This window comes from Falco punctatus (assembly GCF_963210335.1).
Source record: "Falco punctatus genome assembly, chromosome: 12".
NCBI classification, from domain to species: domain Eukaryota; kingdom Metazoa; phylum Chordata; class Aves; order Falconiformes; family Falconidae; genus Falco; species Falco punctatus.
In genome coordinates this window covers 3,543,862-3,567,974 of record NC_137592.1, presented here as the reverse complement: position 1 = coordinate 3,567,974, position 24,113 = coordinate 3,543,862, and the positions used below count along the sequence as shown (strand labels likewise).

The 24,113-nt window shown below is 41.3% G+C and overlaps 1 protein-coding gene across 2 annotated transcripts in view; it reads right to left on the bottom strand.

The window, feature by feature from the left end:
- The window catches only part of CCDC85A (coiled-coil domain containing 85A), a 293,953-nt gene that overhangs the window by 16,755 nt on the left and 253,085 nt on the right, over nt 1-24,113 (bottom strand). Inside the window, exons 7-12 of one of the 2 annotated variants that reach the window (XR_013931389.1) lie at nt 23,014-23,093; nt 20,583-20,643; nt 19,264-19,436; nt 18,898-18,990; nt 16,906-17,098; nt 12,507-13,545 (exon numbers count right to left, since the gene is read on the bottom strand). The gene's annotated coding sequence lies outside the window, so the exon portion shown is untranslated. Of the gene's footprint in view, nt 1-5,012; nt 13,546-16,905; nt 17,099-18,897; nt 18,991-19,263; nt 19,437-20,582; nt 20,644-23,013; nt 23,094-24,113 lie in introns of those variants that run through there. The other variant, XR_013931388.1, reaches the window with a different exon arrangement.

Sequence of the window (24,113 nt, the reverse complement as noted above, 5' to 3'; positions counted from 1 at the left end):
GCAGGGATCATCCTAGTTCCCAGGCTGTTAAACCTAGGGAAAGCAAACATTTGGGGTTTAAATAATTTGATGCAGCTAAGTTAGTGGTTCTGGCTTTGAAAACTGCTGTTTTACTTTTCCAGTCAGTAAGCTCGGTCCTCACCTATCATGAATCTGATTAAAATTCATACCCTGGAGTCTGACAAACCAAATGATAAAATCCTGGGGCATCAGGGTTTGCCTTGTAAAGTTAAGTCTAGCTCCTGAGTGTTGTTTCAATCTACAAGGCAGAGGAAACTATGTACTAAAGATTTGCTTGTCTCTGGCCTCCTGTCCTTATGGCCACTGACTAAATGTGTTGGTCTGCTCGTGGAGCTGGGCTGCGCAAGTGACATCATGGGCTGTGTTATTTATTTGCCTCTGGGTCCAATTCTCAAATCTGCAGCAGTCCTATAGATGTGTGGTATGGCTTTTGCCTGAATAAAATGCATAAATTTCTTTATCCGAGTACCGTAGAAATGTACAGTACAATACTGCCAAGATTTACAGCACCTAGCTCAATAGCTGGATTGAAGATAGTTGCAAGCAGGAGTAAGTCCTTGTTGGAATATCCCTGCATTTTTAAAATACTGCATTGTGCTTGTTTTCTCCGTTACAGAAGTAGGTCAAGGGGTTTGTTTTCTGGCATTTTCTCCTCTGTACCTATCAGGTATGTCTTTGCAGTCAGACTCTTCTTTAAAGTACACACCAGTTAAAAATTCAGGTCTTTTGTTCTTGTACTACACCAACATTTGGAGAACAGGGGTTTGGGTTTAAGTCCTGATTATGTATTTCAATAACATTGCTTGAAGATGAACTTCAGAAAACCCATGTTTTTCTGGACCTGCAGTGCCTTGTTCTTCACAGCTGCTGTTCTGTAAATGCTGGGTTTTTTTTTTACTTGTGTCTTGCAGTTAAATAAAACTTTAACATTTATACTAGTAATTAATAGCAGATTCTTAGGTTAATTCACCCAGCTTAGCCAAAAAACATTTTCTACTACCCACAGAGAGGATAAAATAACTGGATTTTTCACTAGGGTTGGATTTTGCCTCCCAATATTCTAAATATGCTTTCCCCAGAGGGAAGACCATGTTCTAGATTTCAGTGAAATCATGGCACTGGCTCTTTTAAACCTGCCTGACACCAGTTTATAGTCTTTCTTGTTGCAAACTTGGAATGCTCTAGACCATGGTTTGTAATCTTGGTCACAGTCTCTAAATTCTTCTGTGATGTAGGTAAGTGTTTATTTGTTCATGTGTCTCCCATGTCATATATATGCTGTATAACATATAGTATTACATTAACTTTAAGCATAAATCATGTGAGTTACTATAGCTAAAGCATGAGAAGGAATAGCCATTATTTAACTTCTTCACATTCCCCTGTCCTAAATGTAGAAAAGCTAAAACGATTTACACACAATCTCCCTGTCTGTCAAGTACTTGTGGCTTAGGTTCTGCATTTTTCCTTTTGTTTGGGTGTCCAATCCCCTCACACACCAAGCCTGTTCAATCTATATGATCTGTTATTTCTGCTAGCTGGACTCCCTAATATGGATTGCTCAGAAATTCTTGAGCAATCCCCTGTAAAAAGCTGATGCCCATCAACACCTGAAACATGTTGCTCTTCTTTCTCGAGTTATAAATACTTCCAAAAGCTACTTTGCCATTTATTTTCCATGTGTGCTTCTTCCGCTGCAGATCTACTATTTGTCCTCTTCTCCAAGTCACTTCAGGTGGAGCTTTTGCTCTTGCAGCTCAATTATCAGCAAAGCAATTGTATCCTGTGGTCTCAGCCTCCAGGTCTGTTACAAATTCCTTTATGGCCTTGGCCAAATCACTTCATCTTTCAGTGTCCCATTTGCAAGCTGAGAACTGGCACCTGACAAACAGAAGGCTCCTTTTTATCATTGTGCTTTTTACCTTTTCCAAACAGTGTGTTACTATTGCTGAATTACGAGCTAGAGTTCATCTGTTTAAAAACAGTAATCGTGGTCTGAAATTGCTTGTGATCCTCAGATTCTACTGTATTTCAGTGCAGTGGGACAGGTCAAAACTACTCATCAGCTTTGTAGAATTTCCTGTAGGTTTAAGTCACATATTCACGTCCTTGGGTTATTTTGATTTTCTTTTCTTTTCCATGAATGACAGAACTAATGCAAGTCATATTGGGGCATTCTGTCTGCCACTGCCACAGTGCTGCAGCTTCGCTGGACGGTGCTGTACGTCTCTGTTCCCCGCCAGTCACCTCGGGGTATTTGTGGTGTGCTGGACAGACCGTGGTGGTGTCAGAAAGAGGTGAGCCATGACCAGCTGTCTGTACCGTGGCTCCTATCTGCAAAGTGAGTAGAAAATTGTTTCTTCCCCCCGTTCTTTGAGAGTATTGCAAATGTTTGAGGTTGGGTGGGGTTTTCTGGGGCATGGGGGTGGTTTGCTTGTGACAGTTTCACAGAGGTTTGTGCCCATACAGGACTGTAGGAGGACGACTCCCTTACTATGTCTTAACGCAGTCCCTGCTCTAGGGGTTGTTGAAAATCCCTCGTTGCTTTACATCCTATCTAAAACTACTCTTTTTTTTTTTAGTCCCTTTATGGCAGCAACTGGTGCTATTTGTGGACACGTTTACCGTTTTAGCACCCTCTCTTCTGCATTTAAATTGACTTGCCTTTTTTTGGCACATGAGTTTTTTTCAGCAAGCCCTATCTACCTGTCACCCCAGCGCATGTGCTGGGACAGACCAGGCTCAGCCCCCTGAACAGGGCAGCAGCCGCTGGATGGGCGCGGGAAGTGGTGTGTAGGCTTGGGAGCTCTTGAGGGAGACCTCAGTCTTTACATCAAAGAGAGTCCATCTAGCCTCGCCTGCCTTAAAATAATTAATTTAGTATTTACTACATAGAAAATTTCTAAGCAACTTTTAAATGCTGGTAAGGGTAGGGTGATTGGGTTTTTTCTGTATTTTTTCTGTGGAAGTATCAGGAATACTGTTAGACCCTTTTCCCTGTAAACACGTACTGAGTTGGATGCTGATTTGTGACACTTGATCCCACAGTCACTGCTGAGTTTAAGGAATGCCCACGTGGAAATCACCAGTACAGAAGAGAAAACATACCCTGGCTCCTCAGATTAAGGTAGAGGCTGGCTCACAAGTAACCATGGCAACCAAGCTGTCATTGTGAACATCAAGACAGTTCCGTGCCAAAAAATAAAAAAAGCCCAAACACACTACAACACGTGTTAGCACTCCAGTTCATTTGGAGCGCTGTCCCTTGGTTGCGTTCCTTATGGCTGCTGGCAGCTGTGGCTAGCACGTGGAGGCAGGAATATTTTTCCCTGCTCTGTCTGCTGCATCAGCAGAAACAATTGTTCCTGGCGGTAAATGTAATGGCTTCCAACTAAACAGAGATATTTTAACTTAAAGTTGGAGAAACACTGAAGACAATTTTGTATTCACCTTAAAAAGTTTCATCTATCGCACACTTCCAGCAGCAGTGTGCTCACATCAATATTTATAATGTTCAGCTCTGTGTTTTCACAAAAGAGCCATTAATACAACATATCAACTCTGGTGACAAGTTACATTTTATTGCTGTCAACAAAGATGTTCTTCCTTTGTCTGAAAACTCCTCTGTTTTTCTATTTTTAATCGACCATTAGGTTTGAGTTTTGAAGGATACGTGTAGATGTGCTTTCCAGTATTTTCTAGAAGGGTACTAGAGGGGTGACAGCGTAAGCTCATAGGAGCTTACAGATAGCACTGATTAATAGCTTCCTATGAGATTAAATAGAGGCTGGGGTAGGTTCTTTGCTTGGGATAGAATTACTCCGATTTCTGAAGAGGACCAGAGAACCCCCAGTTCAGGAGTAGAAAATCTGTGAAATAAAGATTTAATATTGAAAACACCTCAGAATATTGATCACCACACCGTTCTTCTGACTTAAATGAATTTGTACTTTTCACTACTGTAAAGGGGACGGGGAACAGATCTGATTTGTAATACTTATTCATCTCCTGTCACCCTATCGCATTATGTGATTTAGACACTTCATACTTTCAGTTACCGCTGTCCTGCTCAGGTGAGTGACCTCGACAAGCATCGCCTCCTGAGAGCAGGTCAGCCCTGCTGCAGCCCCTGACACCTCTCTTCACCCCGCACCTCTTGCAGGAGTCCTGTCAAAACCACTGGCAGCACCTCACTGACTTCACAGGCTGGATCCACTGCTTATTTCTCTCCCCGTGCTAACTAGCCTCCTGAGAGGGTTAGTGGTGTGTATAGAAGTAAGAAATTTGATATGTGGCTCTATATATACTTATATACTTATACATACTTCTACTTATATAAATCACTTTAAAAAAAGTTACTCCTGCAGGCTGGAATAAGTAGGCTTCAATCATTTTAGTTAAATTTAAGCAGCTGTAGGAAAAAAACAGAAGTATAAGAATATCTGTATTAAAACCTGTCAGGTCTCCAGCTAGCTAATCAAACTGAGAACTGTGCACTGATCACCTGCTAACAGTCAATTTTTAAAACCACTTAAAATCCAATGACCTATCTGAGTTCCACAAAACTATCTACATTAGTCAACTCTGCCTTCCTGTTACAGAATTCAATTTTCCAATCCTTGTGTAGCTCTCCAGCTTCGTTCTAGCAGGTCAGATGACCTGCACGCACCTGCCACTATTCCTCTATATCTACCCAGAGGCTTGGTGGGACCGTGGGAAATGCACCTCCAGGACAGACTGTGCCACCACGTTCAGTTATTTTTTTCTGCCAATATTTATTTCTGCATGCCAAACGAAGGGGTGGTTCCTTTGCTTCACCACTCATGTTCCCAAAATGATCATGCTGCTTTTTTCCAGGTTTGTGACTCACGATCCTGGATAGGACAGCAGAATTCGAGCTACGTGATATAATTTCATTTTTGGGTTGAGCCATTTTTTAACCAGGGAGGAACTGAGGGGGAAAATATTTTTTTTATTCCCTTCCCCCCCCCCCCCCCCCCTCCCCGATCTACCTGTGTGTGCACGCACTGGTTTTGGAGGTGGGCAGGCATGCTGTTTGTCTGGCTGCATACTGTGCCAGCGTGAGACTGGGCTTAAGCTGTTTCTCTGAGTGCTCTCAACAGCTATTGATCATTATTATCAGACGTACAATACATTCTCAGCAGCGTGGATCCTTTTCCCCCCAGCAGCCCATCAGAAAAAAGTACTTTCCTTGCATCTCGTTTGTCCTGTTCCAGTAAAGCCAGGGGGACGGCTGCCGTGCGCCCTGGTGAAGGCGAGACACAGACTTGTGTTCTTATGGACACAGGTGGGTATCTCTGTACCTTTCTGCTTTACAACGCAAAGAGGAGGAGGCCCCAAATGTAACCAAGTCCTGTCAGCCCCTGCTCCCATGGCCTTTCATTTTGTGTCCTCTGTCTTGCTTTTGAGTATATTTAGAGTGCCTTTCAGACAGGTTACCCTGGGCTTATTTCTGGGCCACTGTTGTTTTTTTGAGCTGGGGGGGGGGAGGATTTTGTATATTTAAAACTCTCTAAGTTGTAGTTAAGATAAACGCAAGCTGGTCTCCTCCTTGTGGTAAAATAGCTCATGCTTCTCATTTTCTATTAATTTAATTTCCTCCATCATTCTGTCATGTGGTATGTTTCTTGTATCATTTGAAAACAAGTGGAGAAATGAAAACGCACATAGGCATCAACAAAACTATTCTGACTACTACACTAATGGGAAAAATAATCACTCTCAGCTGTGCTAGCTCATTTGACTATCTCATCTGAATGTCACCACTTTGAATCTCTCTGCAAATGATGCACAGTCCTATGACCAAGCTGGTCAGGAAAATAAATCTGGACTAAGATTAAATCTTGAAATCTTTTAATAATATTCAGTAAAACTTCAGATTCAAAAGCTGTCCATATACGAACTCCGGAGCAGTTGTAATTTCTGTAGCCTGGAGACCTGGCCAAAAGCATAAGCTGTCACTCGGGCTAGCACAGACTGAAGGCATCTCACCAGTTCGACCGTGCAGGGACAACATAATCCAGCTCTGGTTGACTTTAAAGAGGGAGCTGGTGACCTCCCTAACATGCAGTTGAAATCCCAGCTTTACTGAGGTCAATAATAAAATCTCCCACTGAATTTAAAGGGACTGGGATGGAGTAGCCAGTACCCAATATGTTGAGACTCATGAGTTGGGAAAACAGCAAGGGGAATAGCTTTCAAAATGTTTCCTTCTATACTTTCAGTTTTGCAGAGCAAGCACAGGCAAGGAATGCTGTATTTATGCATCTCAGCTAGAGCTGCCATTGAATATTTTTGCTACCAGTGTGGAAAAAAAAGGAATTTGAAGTAACCTACCAACAAAGTAATTCTGAAGATTTTTTTTGATGTTTTGCTTTGAAAATGAGAGCGGCTTAAGCTTCGATTCAGTTAGCAAGTTCATTTGCATGTCCTGAACAGCAATGCCACCGTGGTAATTAGACCATGAAGGGCAATACTAATGTTAAGGTATATGTGGGTGGAGAAAAATAAGCAGATTGCAATAATCAACATGTAGCATCAGAAGTGAATGCAGTTCCCTTGGCAACTTCTAGTGTGCGGTCTGTGTATCACTGAGAATTTTAGTTGTAAGCAGGTGGATAGTGGTTACTTATTTGAGATTAAAAAGTGCTTTAGAGCGAGACCAGTGAGAAACTTTTGGTCAAATCTCTTTTACATGTGTTTTTTTGTTCTTCCCATTGAACTCATTGAATTCTATGTGCTGTTTGCACTGCCATGAGGTATGTTTTGCACAGTTAAGTACTATGGATGCGTTTGCTGCTGCTATTGAAGTCAATCACAACCATTCTATACGATTGCAAGGTGCTGCTCGCTGTGCCTTCGGCAGCAACTGTGTTTCATTCTCTAACTCTTCCCCAATTTGGGGAGAACAGGCAAACCAATGGCTGAGCAACTGCGCTGGGACACGTGGGCAGGGAATTCTAGCACCAAGTGCTCATGCTGTAGCACCTATCGCCAGAATAAGTCTTTAATTTGCCTTCTTTCCTCTGTGGTCTTTTTTTTCCCCTTGGGAAATGGAATGGTCATTAAATTGTTAGTTGAACAGTTACAGTGGAAGAGTTTTGGTTAAAAATACTTCCCCACCCCAAAATACACCAAAACCAGTTTAAAAAACAGGTAGAAAAGTACTTCCCTTCTGTGTTTTGGATATAGAAATCCTTAGAACTAGGCTCTGGCTTGATGTCTTCATCACCCTCTTCCAAGCATTAAATACTCATTATCATCATGATTGAAGCATGAAAAGCTCATGAGGCTTTAGGAAACAGTAACTGTAGGGACGTTTAGCTTTTCACATTCATCATTTCAATCTTTGCATGATATCTTCAAAGATTTTCTTTTTAATAAAAATGGAATTGCTCTGCAAGCCCATGATGTGTGATCCCATGGACGGTGTTTTCAGTGAGAAAGTAAAATTGCAAGACATTAAAAATCACAAGAAATGGCAACAATGAGGTCAGGTTAGAGACTTAATTTGCTTTAATTGGAAAATCATCTACTGGAAAAAAACAAATGTAGCTAAACATACTGCACGTCATATGGAACTTTATGAGGAGAGTGGCTAGTGGTTGTCATGAGATCAGGACAAGAACATGGAGGTGTTTAACCTGAGGGAGTGCAGATGTGTGTGAAATTGAACATGTATGCCTTTTACAGCTCTCCAGACAGAAATAAAATTTTCCCTTGTAAATCTTTTCAGATTTTTCATGCAGTGCTCAGAAAGTCATAGAACTTCTCCAGACTTTGGGGAGCGCTACTATGTTTTTCTTCAGTGAAGGATGATAGTTCTATGCAAAAAGTATATTATTATGTTTGATTCAGTGTAAACTTCTGCAGGCAGTTGAAGGTTGTAATAGCCACTGCTCTGGGCACAAGGCAGAGCAATCAGCAGGAACAGGTCGAGGACCATCCTTCCAGAAATCTGTGTTTTCTTGATTTATTTTTTTTTGTTTCGGGGCTCTTTCTGACTTTTTTCAAACAACAGCACAGAAAAAAGACAGAACTGGAAGGAAGGTTATTACTGGGAGAAAAAAAAAATCATTATTGCAATAAAAAATGTTTAAAAAAGCATTCTTTAATGCTAGCACTTTCCTTGCCTTTTCTCTCTCTGCGGTACTTGAAATCAAAATGGAGATAATTCTGTTTCATGTTTGGACACACCGCATGCTGCTTCAGAGTTTGATTTGACCCATTCACAGAAATTGCCTAACTATAAAATGTAAAGCAGAGATAGAAATGAGCTAACCACAGTTCAAGATTTAATTAGATTAAGAGTTTTGGATTTCAACATTCTGTATTTAAAGAGAAGGGAGAGTGGAGAGAAACTATGCTGGCGTGGAAAAGGTAGGTTCACCTTTTAGTGTTTGAAACACTTGAGCCTGAGTCAGTACTGACATTTGCCCCGAGCTAGTCTGCTTAAATGCCTACGTAGAGAGAACCACTGCAAAACTGTTGCTAGAGGGATTTGTGGATCAGTATCTCTGTGTACTTCCAGGGGGACAAATGCCCCCCGTAAGGTAACACGGCACACTTCCCACTTCAGCAGGTAGGCTGGTTTCTGACAACTGCAAACTTGGCGTGCGGTTTCAAAAGCACTTTTCTGTTGTGTGTGTTGACAGGTAGCAAAATCTCTGCAGAAACTGGGTGTGATTAAAATCACAATAAATTGTGATCATAGAGAACTATGGATCATGACTTAAAACTACAACGCATCTTTGATGTAAACAAATACACACAAGCAAATGTGAAATGAAGGAGCTTGTGGGGGGGATTGTTTTAGTTTCGGTACTAATACCAGATCTACTGCTAGCTGCTCATTTTAATATGAATGTTTCATGGTGTGGTAACTCGTAGACTAACCCACTAAAATAGCTAGTTACATTTATACTGTAATTTATATGTGACCTTTGTGATCAGAGTATCTGAGAACACTCAGAGGTTAATGAATTCTGTCTTTTCTCACCAGTGTGAAGTACTGCAGTAATAATCTCTTGTTACAGAAGGAAAAAGAGGGCACGCATCATGTCCAATATTTTAGCCTGTGGCAGAGCTGTGAACTAAACCCAGCCCTCCAGAGCCAGGTTCAGTGCTGAAGCAGCTAGGTCATTCTTGCTCTCGCTAGACCATCCCTCGGATGAATTGCAATGTATATTTAAAAAGCATATTCAAGTTGTTTAGGCCAGGTTCAAATTTTCCTTTACAAAATTTGCCTGTATGGCTCTGACACCAGCTCTCAGGAGTGGCTTTGACATGTTACAATGATTGCCAAAGTTCTGGTTTTGTTGGGGGAAAGTAATGCTTGTGGCACCGACAGCAAATACTTTTTCTGGCTTGTTCTCTCCTGAACCCGTTTTTGTGTAGCGCTATACAAGAGGAAATGCATGTCATATGACAGAGACAGTACTGAAACTACTCAGTGTTGAAACACATTGTACAGCCTTCCCATTAACGCTGTGGCTTTGTTAATTTGTGAGAACATTTGTGAAGATAGACAGAGAAGTTCAAATTATTCCTCTTGCCTGCTCAAAACACATGCTCCTCTTAGGTCACTTGTAACTAGAGTGTCTCCCATGCTGTCATTAGACTGGAGGGATGCAGGACGTACAGGGCTGACAAACCCACTGAACAGCAGGTCTTCATCTCCCCTTCTTTCATTTTTCTTTTCCTATTTTTCTTTCCTTTCTTCCCTGCTTCCAGCCATCCTTTCATCCCTCCTTCTGTTCTTCTACCCATCCTTCCTTCTTCCTTCCCTCCTGTCCATCCATCCTTCCATCCTTCCATCTTTGCTCCACTCTTTCCACCCTTCCATCCATCTATTCTGTCCTTCCACCCGTCCTTAATTCCTTTTGTACATGCCTTTCATTTCATCTGGCCTTCCTTGCTTCCATCCTTCCTTCAATCTGTCCTTTCCTTCTGTTGTACCATTCATCTCGCCTTCCATTTTTCTGTCCTTCCCTCCACCCTCCCTTTCCTCCTCCCGTCCCTCCTTCCAACCTTCCACTGTTCCCTCCTTCTGTCCTTCCTCCCATTTGTCTGTCTTTCCATCACTGTCCTTCCTTCCATCCTTCTGTCCTCCTATCTCCCCTTCCATCTTTTAATCCATCTTCCCATCTGTCCTTCCACATATTCTGCCTTCCCTCTTTCTGTCCATACTTGATGTCCTTTTCTGTTCTTCCCTCCTTCTGTCCTTCCTTTTTTCTGCCCTTCATTTTTTCCTTCTACCCTCTCCTCTCTATCCTCCCTTCCTTTTCCTTCCAGCCCACCCTTCTGTTCCTCTCTTCTACCAGTATTACTTCCATTTTTTCTGTCCTTCCTTCCATCCTCCCATCCATCAATACCTCCATGCATCCTTCTGTCCTTCTTCATCCATCCATCCCATCTGTCCTTCTTTCCATCTCTCTGTTCTTCCAACCTGCCTTCTGTGTGTTCTTCCTTCAGCCTTTGTCTGTCTTTCAGTCTCCTCCATTCATCTTTCCATCTGTCCTTCCTTACTTTCATCCGTCTTTGTATTTATGTATATATAAATTTTATGTTAAATATATCTATAAAAAATATATAAGTATGAAGTTTTCCTGGACAAAGCTGATGGCACAGGCCATCACCAGAATATTGCACTGTTCATGCTGTTTGGGTCTCCATTTAGGGGATATTTAGTAGAGGGATTATGGCATCTTCAGGCAATTAAATTGCCTTTTTCAAAATGCTCTAAATAATATTAGCCATGCCGAATGAATAATACCAGTCAGTGCTGTGCAAATTACCAACATACAAAGTGCAAATGGAGTAAGCAGGATTTTATTTTCATGCAGAGACAGAAGTTTTGTGCTACAATGAGATGGCCTTTTGCTCATTTCCCATTTAATTTCATATGCAACTCACTAATAGCATCCCAATGTCCCTCTCCACATTTCTCCTCTTACAGTGTCTCTAATGCACCTTAAATGATGAGAGCACTACATCAATAGTCTCAATTTAGGCAATGTGTGCTTTTGGCAAAAAAGCAGCAAGTAGTGCTAGCATAAATCTCCCATTAATATAATGACACATTAAAATGGCACAGGGGTTTACAATCTGTGTTGAGAATTATCCATCCACCTGCTCTCTGAAATCATGTTCTATATGTTTATCTTTTCCTTCTTCCATCTTCGTACCAGCCTGACTTACAAAGAAGGAAAAAAAACCCAAAACCAACCTGGGCATTTATCAACACCCCACTGTTTTCTGCAGCATTCCAGCGATTCTGGAACGGATCTGTTTGCATCAGATCCCTAACATCGTTCGTGTGAGATCAACAAGGAGAAAAGAACGTGGGTAACCAGTCAGTAATAGTTAATTGCAACACACACACACCCCTCCTGCTTTTCCCCAGCCATAAATTGAAAATGACACTAGCAGGAGGAATAGGGTTTGAATCTAGATGAAACAGGTTTGAATGCCTTTTCTGAATTACAGGACGTACATTGATCTGTTCCATTTGGAGTGATAGATCTGCAGAAAACCACTTTTGTTTAATTGAGATAATATTGTATTTTTCCTGGGTCCTTTAGGAGAGAACTGATTTATGAGGAATGCTCTTTCTGAAACAAAGAGATGCTGCCATACGAAGTCCTGGAAGCAAAGGCCAAACTCAGATGGTGTAATACCACTGACTGAAGTCAGCGTGTGCATCTCTGCAAGCCAGCACTGCTGGCAGCCCCTCTGTGAGGCCCCAACAGACCAAAAGCAGTATTTTTTCCCAAAATGGAAGTATTTAGGTGAGCTGCACACTACCACTTATGCAGAGGTGATGTAGGGCCCAGTGCAACTTACCTCACAGCTACACCGTCTGTTCTGCACTGCTTTCGAAAGAAACTTTTTTTTTTTTTCCTTTCAGCTCACCCTGACTGATAACTTGAAGCATTTATAGACAGTTTCTGCCCTTGCTTTAGGATACAGCAGTGCAATGGCCAATCCGTATGTTTGCCTCTTAGTGCTAAAGATAGTTTCTTCTGCCGGGAAAGGGCAGCCAGCTGGTAGGAGCCAGCTGGTGAGGACAATTCCAGTCTGTAGGCACTGACCGGCCTCAGGGTAAGGCATTTGTGCGCCAGATGTTTCATTAGCCCCAGCACTCCAGGTAACAGTTCAGGGCTAAGATGGCCTGGGAAATTATGCTGCTCTCCTTGCTGTGCCAACAGCAGAATTTAGCACTTCTAAAGAATTGACACAAAAATCAACTTGTACCATGAAAAGGGGGAAGCGCCCATCCATGCCCCTAAGGGACTACACACTAGGACCAGAAAGGACCGTTTTTGTTTTGCAGGTATTGCTGGTGCCAGCACCTTGGGTTTGTTCTGTGCTGGACTGAAAATGAATGTTTCTGATGTCTGCTCTCAGGCGGCAATCCCAGCACCTTGATTTGGTAAGAGCTTTGAGAAGCTTTTGTTACTGACCTGGACTGCGTTCACAGCTTGAAAATGCTGAAAATCTTGTGCTAAATGTGTCTCAGAGCACTGGTGACATACAGGCCTCGGCACTCTTGGGTTCCATACCTGCTTCTGCAGGTAGAACTTGCTGATACCCTAAAATAAAAAAAAAAAATTTAAACAAATTCAACAAAATAAGCTTCATTTAGAACTGTAGCCTATTTCTTCAGGAAATATTGTCTCTTTACCTGCACAAACCCATTATTTTGGAAAATATTTGGAACCCTGTTTCCTTAAGTACAAGGAACCTTTAGAGGGTTATGCATTGCCATTGGTGGGCTGCTTGCTGTGGCATGTGCCTGAGTGTGTTGCCTTTTCTGAGAGAATATTTTGGGGAAGGCATGTGGTCAGCATTTTCTTTTTTTTCTTTTTTTCTTTTTTTTTTTTTGTCTTAGCCTGGCTGTTGCATTTCTTCCAGGATGGCAGACAACATAATCCTGTTCTGAGTATTATTAGAGCTATTTATGCTGAGCAGTGGATTTGTCTGGAAAAAAAGGTATTCCAGCACATTTCTTGCTGTATAATTATTTGGTCTCCCATGTGACTCTGCAGAGGCTTTACACTACCCTCGCTTTTATTCAGGGTTTGCACTAGCATGAAGCAGACCCTTAATCACGTTCAAAGTTAAATCCCAAGGTCTCAAAACCGCAGTGTTTTGTTCAGCTATACCTGATATCTTGCACGCATCCAGAGGTCAGCTCCTACCCTCCCTTCGCCACCGCCCCAGGGCACAGCTGACTTCTGGGGCTGTTAAAATAGAAGACTCATGAAGCAGTAGCCTACAAAAACCCACAACCCCAGTGAGCTTTCAGTTAATAACAGCGGTGGTGACTGAATTGCTGCATTGCCTTGATTTACCATCAGGAAGCTTTCTGGCAGTGCCACTTTGTACTGATTGAAGTCCTTGGTGGCACAGGGAGGCCTGTAATCATTTATTCTGGTCATGTTTTAGTGTAGTTTAGCAAGAAGTCTCTCCAGGAGGCAAACCAGTGTGTTCATCCCTGTGCTGAGGTACAGGAAAAAAAGGTCAGTAATTATTCACTGCATGCATTCATTTGAGAGCAGGAGGGTACCAGATCCACCTTGGCAACTCAGCCTGGGGCAAGCTTTGTCTTCCCTGGAAGTGTGAGAGAGGGATGTTTGGAGAATTGGGCCTAGAAAGTATTGGATCTTGGGTAAACAAGCATTACAGCATGCAGCTCCTTCAACTTAAAGCCTGAGAGAAAGAAAGAAAACAGCACAAAATAATAAATTCAAGAGCAGAGAGGACAAACCTGGTGGCGCTCTCACTGGTTTTGCATAAGCATCTCTCCAGTTCTAGTGCCCAGCTGCACCAACATGGGCTTTTGACCTTTCTCCCACCCACAACTCTATTTCACACCCAGGGGATGGATGCAGTTTGGATGGGAACTCCCTTATGGGTAAACCAGAGCCCAGCTGTAAGTTTGGGGTTGGTTTGCCTTCTCACTTGTTTTACCCCTCGATGAGGACACTGGGGAAAAATACTCATTTCTGTGCTCATACAGTGCTTAATGCAAAGGAGCTACAGCTGACCTCTGGCAGAGGCAGCTACAGCAACAAAAATCAGAAACAGCAATAATGAGGAGATTGTCTGTGATTTTTACAGCAATGTGCAGAGCCTTCTTGAAGCAGCAGCTAATAGGAGTGGGAGCTTTAATCTGTACAACTTTTTTATGTAAGAGTCTACTTTTGTTTTGAGGCAAAAATTTCCTACCTTCCTTATTCTTTGGCTATGTTAAGGAGACAAGGAAAAGATAACTATCACTGCTTTTTCTGTACTGTCACCTCATCCTATAACCACAAGTTTTAATGATCAGCTCCACACACAGGAGACACTGCTAACAAATGGCATGGGATCCACGTTACCCTTAGCCACCACATTGCCAGGGACATATTTTGACTTAAAGAAATCAATTGGACTTAAGGAGAAAAGTCAATAAGAGGTAGAGGTTTATAGAAAGAAAAGGTATCCGGAATATTTTTGTTGGTATCTTGTTTGTAAAATAAAGCTGATAAGAAGTGGTATTCAAAGTTAGAGTGAGAGTTTGGCTAGGAAGCAGGGGGTGCCCACGTTCTGTCCCATGCACCCCATACACATGACCAGCTATTTCTGCCATGTAGCTTGCTGATCTTAAATCAGGAGATATCCATCGCAATAAACTAAACAATTCAAAAAAATATTACAGCATAGTGTAGCAAAAGAAATATTACAGCATTGGTTCCATGGTGACCTTGTCATTTAGTGATAATCCAGCTCGCCCAGCTGAATCATGCCTGGGCTGGAGCACAGTGTGGTTTCACCTTCCTTCATAGCAATTTAGACTTGATAGGTTTCCTATATCTGGTCTTCAAAGCGAGGTATTTATTTTTTTTCCAGCATGCAGCAGTAACAACAAATATCTGCTGTGTGCAAGGCAGCAGGGCATATTTTATAAATAGATGATGGATAATAGGCGTTATAGACAGATAGTTAGATGGATAAATATATATATCATATGCAACAGCCCAAGCTGCTGCTGAGGAGCAGAGCTTCTGTTCTGGTGTCGGCACTTTCAGGCTCTCGGCTGCGCTATGCAACCTGTGGCTGGGGGCAGTACAAGGTGTTGTATGCTGTACTACACCCCCACCTACCCTGTTGTAGACAAGACAACTGGTTGATAAAGATTCTGGAGAACATGGTGACAGCCCTCCAGCCCCTTCCTCCCTCCCCTCCCCCTCCAAAAAGAGGCTAAGCAAAGCAAGAAAATATTTTTGACTCCATACTCTCAAATTCTGTTTCAAAAACAGTACGTAGCGTCTAGTGAAATAATGATTTCTTGATGGATTCTCATAAAGGGACTGTTTCCCCCATTATCTGAAATAATTGGTTCATAGCGACCACAAAATGAACAGCAGGTAGGAAATGAGTTTGCAGTTGCCAAAACATAATGGATCATTTAGTTATTCTCTGCAGGTTTTAACACTTCTTTGGCTATCAGAAGGCCTTCACCTAATTGTACTATTCTTATAAATCTGGCTGTTGGAATGAATTAATTTGCACCACTTCCATATCAGAATAAGGCCCACAGAAAATAAACATGAGAAAATAGACATATTCAAACCGTTCTTACAACTCACAGTTATTCCATCTTCTGTTTAAACTGATGAACATTAATTACAGTCAGGAATGTTCTTTTCCTCCTGTTTTCAGTGCTGTCTGATAATGTTCTAGCTAAGGCTTCCACAAACAGAAAACACAGATACTTAGCACAGCTGTGACGGTGTGCCCTTCCTTGCACAAGGCCCGAGAGGCGCACCATCAATCCCTCCATGGAAATGAGCGAAGATTTCAGAGTAACAGATTGAATGACAACACTAACAATGTCACCACAATTCTTATACGTATTTGGAGTTAAAACACTATCGATGAAGATATTTCCAGTGCTCCAAAATGTCTTCTTCCAGGGTTAATTTTTCTGTTTATGGTCTTAACATAAAAGCTGGGCTGTCATTTAACTAACAAGACAAGTAAAACACACAGGTGTGTGCACATTCCTACCCGCAGCCATACACCCAGAGCCCTCTGGCCCCTTCTGACCAATCTTTTCCTGTAAGCACCCTTTTTACACTTTTCTCTTTTATTCCCCCCCCCCCCCCCTCCATATTTTACATCTTCTTTTAATGTCTCCGACTTTTTTTTTTATTATTTTTTCCTCAACATCATTTCCAGCCCTTCTTCCCTCAGCTACCAATACTGGCAAAATCCAACCATATAATCCCTTAATATCCCAAAGCCTTGAAGAGTTTTCATCTTTTTGCCATTAAAACCCTTGTGTGAAGCACTGGCTGCATACAGGTCTAGGGGAGAGCTTGTTTGAGCAGCGCCAGGAGGACATCTGTGGTTTTCCATTGATAAGCTCACGTCTGCCCTGTCAGTCTGTGTTTAGTATTTACTCTGGAATTTATTGGAGCCTTTTTTCTCTTCTTTAAATAAAATAGTCCTTTTTTGGTGTGAGGTGTGTTATGAAAAGGACCTGGTCAAGCAATTTAAATATACATTTATTTTTTTTATTGTGTCCTATAGTAGAAATTATATTCAAATTATACTCTTTGGTCTAGAGCTTTCAAAAGAGATGTAAGTTTGAAAATACTCTAATATTGTGTAAATGTTTTAGTGTACTTACTTATAAAAGAAGATGTAATTAAAACTTTGAGAAAAGTTGTAAGCAGACCATGCCTTATCTTTGAATTGTCATTTCCATCAATTCAGGAAAATTGAATGGATCTAAAAACCTCCATTGCCTTGCGTCACCAGGTACATCCATCCCATAGCTCCCTCCCCACATCCTGTGCCGCCCCCTCATACCTGCATCCAAACGGGGGCCTCCTGCAGTCACAGGAGATCTTCTCCAAGTCTTCACACAAAAAAGGTTTTGGTGCATTTTCAGTCTTTTTTTGTGTGTCTCAGAAGAGCGTGTGATGCTTCTCAGTTCCCCACACAGTGTCTCAGCAAGGCAGGCTGGATCCGTGTATGCCAGTCAAGGTGTTCTTCATTCTGGCTACATAACAAAAAAGGTTAGGACTAGAAGAAACTATTTAGAAAGCATTTGGACTGATTTGTAGATATAACTACTATTTCTGTGAATGCAATCTGGATAATTATGCCCCTAAAATAGCCAGACTATTTGTGTGGTGCTTCCTTCACAACTGTAATTACACTTGCATTTTGCACATCCAATTAAGCCTGCATTGAAATGCTGTGAAAATTGTATGCAACTTTTTGCAATATAATGAAAATTTAGATCCGTTAAAGAAACTAGGGCCACACCTCCTAAAGTGGGCTCCACAGAGCACAGCAAAATATAATAAAATGTAATGAAGAGGTGCTAGATGCTGCCCACCAGAACAAGGGGGCTGCAAAGAGGGAAGGCTGCACTGACCGTGACTCACAGGTGACAACTGAATCCCCCATTGCAAGTAATAGGAGAAAATTTTCCTTTTCAGCAAGGCAGTCATTACAGCTGAGGACCTTCATCAGTTTAACAGGCATCATCTAGAAGAAGGATTACAGGAAAGGGAGTGGAAAATAGCCCAAGTTCAAAATTATACACAGGGCTTTCTAAGCAAAAACCCAAGTGAGTGTTTTTAGAATTGTGTTGGGTTGAGGCCGAGTTCACAATTTTTATTTTGTATAAATGAACAAATCAAGGTAGATCTGAATTTCCAAGGTGCTGCAGAAATAACAGACAGCTGATATTTGGGATCAGTTAAATTTGCTTTCACTTACCTTGCATTTACCTTACTGTCACTCATCCCTGGGTAAAGGCAATGAAGGGACACGTTCGTCCCGTTCAGGTCTCTATTTCAGAGACAGGAAACAGTGAGTCTGTTCTCTGTCACAGTTTGCTAAACAAATGTGTTTTCCTTTCCTTTGATAGTAAAAATCACCTGCACCAGAACCCAAAGCAGGACCTCAGAGCAGGTGAAAAATGGGGCCAAAACTCTGCTTGAAAGTTTCACCACCTCAAACAGGCTGAGATAATCTCAGGTATGTTGGAAGCGCCATGTTCTAATTTTTGGATTGAGATTATCAGGATGGAAGTAACCAAAGTGTTTGATGTTACAACACATCTAAAGGAAGATTAATTTTTTAAATGATCTATGCCTGGGAGTTATGAATTCAGTACTGCCACTGATGACTGGGCTATTTCAAAGAAGAAAAACCCACTGGATTCATTCCCCTGATTTCTGTCATTCTGACACGACATACTGAGTTTGTGTTACAGAAAAAGTTATTTCTTCACTTTAATGTTTCTAATATTTACGAAAACCTCCCACCTTAACTCTTCAGTTCATCCACTTCGGGCAGGTCAGTCACAGTGAATGGGAAATTAATGTGTTCTTCTGGACTTACCTCATTTGTGCAATGTTGTTATTATGCCAGTAAAGAGCCAATGCAACATTTTGGGTATCACCAACAACTTTCCAAAAAATATGCAAATAGAAATGCTCAAAAATTAGATGGGCTTGTAAATACCCTGGGAATTTCCCTGTCGAGAACCTCACACACCTTCATCTCAGTCTCACCAATACTGAGAACGCCAGAGGATGTAATTCTGGTAACTGCACCCAACAAACACTTTGGAGGCTTGCTTGGTAAAGATTTTTTGGTGAACACCTGCAATATTTTTACTCCAAATCCTAGATATTTTGATTAGGAAATGTTCTTACACCGTTTCATACTTATTTGGCTGCTTCCTGCTCCTGTCCTAGCTAAACCTCATGTAAAATTGGAATGATATACTAATGTCTCCCTCCCTTTCCTAACCTTGGTATGAGCTTTAGGGTTTTTTCCTACCTGGGTAAGGCTTTTCACTCCAGACACACCTGTGGTGGGATGCTGCTTACTGGAGCACTGTGTTCAGCCCAGAATTGGTACCCTGAGGCCTTCCTACATGGGAGAAAGGAAATCATTCAGTCAGTTCACTCCTTTTTAAAATAATATGTCAAACTCTAATCCTCTAAAAATAAATTACTCTATCAAAGCACATGTGTGTTCCAGGAAGAAAAAGCCAATATTTATATTCTAGCTCCCAACTTGCTGTTCAACCACTGCACTAGCTGTAAAACTGAAGATGAACTATAGATAGCACACTTCATAGTTGCTGTAATTTGGGTTTGGATCTCCACTTGAAGCCCAGATGGTGTGGGGAATTATTCTCACCAGAAGCCACTTGCCGGGAGACTCCAGCCAGCACCTTTCGCTGAAGAGTCATTGGTGGATGATGATAAGTTTTTTCTTCCCCATCAATGCTGCTCCCACAGTGGATGCCAGCAAGGAAGTAAATCTGGTCCTTCACAAGGCTGCGTGTCGAGTGAGATGAAGTTATGCAGAAGCTGTAAAATAAAACAAATCATAAGGGAAACTGGTGACTAAATTTTTACATTATTGTTTGCTATTACCACTTACGGTCTTAATGCTCTATACGATGATCCACTTCGGTTGCTAAATTAGTTTTTTCAAGGGGGATTTAATTTGTGGAAACCAAAACAAAACAGCAGCCTAACAGATCTTGAGGGCTTAAACATTTTAATGATATAAGCTGGAGTTACCATAGCTTGATATGCACAACTCACAAAGCTTCCAAAATAATTTGCAACAACTGGCAGTAACTATCTCAGATCAAAGGAGGCTTCTAGACTGATGTGAAATTGCATAACGCTTTCTATTAAATATTTATATGATAAACAGGAATGCATCCTGGAGGTAGGTGTATACAGACATACATACACACAAACACACACATATATAGCTATTTATACATACATTTGCACATCACACCAAAATATCTACAGCTATATCTCTATGTACACAAACGTGTATGTATGTTTGTACACACAGAAACTTAAAAGTCTTATCAATTTGGGATCAAATTCTACTCGGCAACCAGTTGTTTTTTCCCCCAAGCAATACTGTAAGTATTAACGTGGTTTCTTTTTCCTAAAAGAAAAGACTGGCAACCACTTACAAAAGCTGCTAGCTAATTCAAAGGACAAGAAATGTGGCTTTTGAGGCATTGGTTACTTTCATTCCCATGATTGTCAACAGATAGGTATTGTATGACACACTTATTTCCAAGTCATAAGCCATAATTTTCAGCATACATTTGTTAATGTCAAGTTTCTGTGTTCAGAATATTGACGCTGCGCAGCATAGCAGTGCCATCCGTGACTTACAACAAGCGACCAAGTTTTATCACAGACAGATTACATTTCAGACACTTAATAGCTACTAGAAATCATTACAAATCGCCATGTAAAGAAAATCAAAATGGGTCATAAACAAAGGTTTATATGCAACAGACATGTAAAGAGAACTTTCTGTTTATTCCAAGTCCTGTTTTAATTAACACTTACTCCTAATCTGGCTTTGTTTTTCATTTTCATCTCCTGCCTGTCATTTATTTGACATCTCTAGTGTGATGGGAGTGATATTTAAAATGAATGGGAAACACAGGAAAAGAAACCATTTCCAATACTCACTCCGGTTGAAGAGATTCTGCTGATTCATCTTGGCATCTCTGTGAGGCCACTGGTCAAAATGCTTGACAGGGTGTTAGCCAAGGAACAGACAGGTCATTAGTTTATAATAAGAGACACATTCAAAGCATCTAATTCATCTTTAAATTTGATTCTCGCTACTTTAATTGTACATGTGGAAAGCTGTTGTTAACAGCACTTGACACAGTTTCACGAATTACTTCTGCTCCCCCTGAGCAGCACACACCCACCAGCTGACCCCGACCTTGCCTCAGCCTGTTCTCATCGACCTCCGCAGGGATGGGACTGCACCAGTGTTCCTGCAAAATCTGCTTTCCAGGATCACCAGCTTACATGAACCTTGTCATTAACCATAACAAACAGTACCAGGCTTCACGGGAGACATTTTCAGCACCAAACTGTTTGCATAAGAAAAAAAGGGAAATGAGACATGTACCAGAAAGGATGATGATTTTTCACGGGTGTGGGGTTTTTTTTAATTCTAAATCAGGTAGCCTTAAATGAAGCAGGGGTAAAAAAAAAAAAAAAAAAAAAAAAAAAAAAGAAAAAAAAAAAAAAGAAGTTGCCTTTCAGATTTGTTAGTCTTTCCAAAAGATGATTGCTAACCTATTGCTTTCCACTTAATCTCAGGCTAATACTATGATTCTAACAGAAATCACAACTTAAAATTTCAAGAAAAACAGCTTTTCCTCTCCACAGCACATTTTCCTATCACACACAGTTCCTTGGCTGCAAAATCCCTCCAAAATCAGCCTGATGCTGAAGCTTTTGAATTATGATGAAACAGAAAAGTAGGGCAGACAGGGAGAGGAAAGTTTTCACACACAGTCGTGATTGCCGTAAGTCCTGATTCCACTGCAGTCAGTATTGCAACATGCTCCCTTTCCAGTGCTAGCAGAGATGGGCTGCCACCTCACCGTCAGAGCCCTGCTTGTTCTGAGCCTCGTATGGGTCATCTCAACACAGGATGGGTCAGCTCATGCAATGTGGAAAGTTGTTACAGTTTTCCAAATCAAACATGCTAACAGTAGATGCGGTGACATCCATTTTCTTCATGTTTTCCTTACCTGGAGAATATTACTTACTATGTAAAGCAAATTGTTAAATCTTGAATTACAAGTGATCTGACCTTAAGTCAGTGCCATGGGTTCACTTTGGGTCTACGCTACGAGACTAAATTTGGCTCCAAGGCTTCTAAGCTGGCCATGTATGCTTTATGGAATAAAAAGTCAACTTCTGCTACAAAATGGTAGATTTTTAAATTTTGTTTGGAATACAGAAGCAGATTGTAAGAACTCTTTTTTTTCTCTGGATTTACTCACTTTTTTCCCTTCAATGGGCTTTATGTCAGTAGACAATTACATTGTCAAATCTGTATGCAAATAGACACAAAGTACACAAAAAACAACAGCTGCTATAAGTTTGCAGTCAAACTGTGCTAATCAGTCCTGGCAGCTGGAAATTACATTTTCCCTGTTATTCAGAGAGGTAAAAAATAGAATTTACATTGTTCCTATTGCTATTCCAGATTCCTTTATAGTTACACCTGCACAGGCTTGAGAGAGCAGGAAAAAAATCAAAGACAGACTGATAAGCCCCAGTCAGTCAGCTCACACAGCAATTTTATTTCTTTCAGTGAGTTAAGATGAAGATCTTCCAGCTGAAGAGCATATAGGCCTTCCTGTAAAGACAGTGAAAGACTGCCACTGACCTCCAGAATTTCTGATTTGGCAGATTTTTGTTGCCCGATTGTGCTTGAGGAGATAAGTCCAAATCCCTTGAACAGGCAGCTCCAGGTAGCTCCTAACTTTCAAGATGGATTTCCAGCAAACACGCTTTCCGCCACAACAGCTCCTCCAAGGACAATACCGGGACAGGGACAGGGGGTGACTCCCAGCTGCTTTAACATCCTGGCTCAGGAGGAGGCCAAGCTCCTCCTCAAAAATACAGTCACTTCAGCCAAAAATGTTTGTAACTTGGGGAATGGCTGACACAAATACGTGCTGACTGTCAGGTTCCACGTGAGGCAGAGAGTAACTGCAGCTATTCTGATATGCCATCAGTCTATCTTATTACAGGATTGATTTTTGCTATGCCTGACATCCCCACACTTGCTCCTACAAGAGGCACGGTCTTTCTATTTTTAGATATACTGTCAATTTTTTTTCCAATATAGTTTCTGCCTGGTTTGATCCTAATTAAGCACCTAAGGTGCACTTTCCAAGTTATGTCAAGGGGAAAATTCCCTTTGATCAATATTTTCTCTCTGCCTATTTTATTCTTGTCTGCAACTGCCAGATTTACCCTGAAATTCAAACAAGCCTCCAGCAACATACCACAATTTGGCATAGTTAGTGCACAGCTACATCCTTTGTGGTCTTCAAGACAGAGATGGTCATGAATTAGGACTTACCTGGTTGTGGCACCGACAGCTGGCGTCTCCGCTCTTATGAATTATTTAGATCGCTGCATTTACAAAACAACTGCAAGGATCTACATAATGACAAACAAAAAAGCAAATTTGACCTTTTAACGTGTTAAAGTACATCTGCAGGGATGAAAGACACATAAACCATCTCGTGCTGTTAGAAGAAGCTATAATATTTACAGTACGTGATACTCACTCTTGCAACGTTCACCAGCGCTTGTATTTAACTGTGCTGGAGCTTTCATTCTTCTTTACAGAAGCCATGGATTTTCCTGAGATCATTTAAATAACACTTAACAGCTTATCTTGTTTAAAATATTTCCTTTTCCCTACGTGTACTGCACATCGAAAAGAGTTTAAAGCATTTTACTCTGCAACTTAGAGGCTAATTCCTCACTGTCTTGATCACATGCTTTAGTCAAAGGAAAGACTACCAAAATTCAGGGGCAGCCACTCCAGTCTGCCCAGCAGCGGTGTGTAGTAGGCATCAGCACTTGTCAGCCCAGAGGCTGAAAGGTAATAGACTGAAACTGAAAAAAATTCAAGGGAGATATTAGGAAAAAAAACCTTTTTAATTGTAACAACAGTGAATCACTGAGACAGAGAGCTGTGAAGTCTTTCTGTGTGTCTTTAACAGGCTAGACGGATGTCTGTCAGGATGACACTGCTACCAAGCCTCCCCAGGTCTTGGTAACACCCTGAGGTCTGTTCATATTGGATAGTTCCAAGATTCATGTCAAAAAGATCAAGCTTACTCAAACTACATCCCTGTAGGAACTGGGATAGGAATTTTCCAACCATTTGGTTCATTCGTGGTAGCGGATAAATTCTTTAACGATCCCAAAAAGCAAGTTCCTGGGTCTCTTTGGTGTTTACTACAGCCTCAGCTACGAGACAAGTGCCTTCCTATTTGCAGGGCAGGCAATCCTTTACACTTGGAGCAATCCACCCACTAATAAAATCTGAAGGAGATAAAATTTGGGGTTTTTTTTGCAAAAAATTTGTTTTGCAGTTCCCCTTCATTGTTATGGTACATACAGATTGATATTTGCTTTAATAAGAAGGTTATCACTTGTAGAGCACAT